The sequence below is a fragment of the Penaeus monodon genome, chromosome 22 (assembly GCF_015228065.2).
Source record: "Penaeus monodon isolate SGIC_2016 chromosome 22, NSTDA_Pmon_1, whole genome shotgun sequence".
Lineage (NCBI taxonomy): Eukaryota > Metazoa > Arthropoda > Malacostraca > Decapoda > Penaeidae > Penaeus > Penaeus monodon.
This window is the reverse complement of record NC_051407.1, coordinates 34,403,031-34,403,539: the sequence shown is the minus strand read 5'-3', so window position 1 is coordinate 34,403,539 and position 509 is coordinate 34,403,031. Positions and strand designations below refer to the sequence as shown.

Sequence of the window (509 nt, the reverse complement as noted above, 5' to 3'; positions counted from 1 at the left end):
ATAATAGAAAATATAATAGATAAAGATAGATAATGATAATAATAGATGACAAAAAGAAGATATAGTATATAAACCACACATATACAAAAAAATAAAAAAAATAGAAAATTAAAAATTACAGACAACAAAGATAAATAACAGATAGACAGACAACTATCCCTTCTTAGGGGGAAGCAACCGGGAAAAACCCCCTTCCCTCAAATTCCCTTTAAAGGAAAAACCGTTATTTTTTCCTCAAACCTTTTTTTGAGTTTTTTCCAAAAATTTTTCTTTCCATTTTGGGAAAATTTTTTTGTTTTTTTAAAAAACCCCCCGGTTTAATTTTTTCTTTTTTTAGAGAATTCTCGGTTTTTGGAGTAGCAAAGGAAATTTTTTTTCCCCCCGAACCAAAGCCAGGCCCCCCCCCAACGTCCTGTTTCCCTATTTTAAAAAAGTAAATCCCCCCAAAAAAAAACCCAAAATGCTCACAACCCCTTACCCTTTAAAAAAAGCTTATTAAAGACAGATTT

At 30.8% G+C, this 509-nt stretch overlaps 1 protein-coding gene across 1 annotated transcript in view; it reads right to left on the bottom strand.

Moving 5' to 3' along the window:
- The window catches only part of LOC119587096 (glycine receptor subunit beta-type 4-like), a gene marked incomplete in the record, with an annotated part of 188,116 nt that overhangs the window by 81,958 nt on the left and 105,649 nt on the right, over nt 1-509 (bottom strand).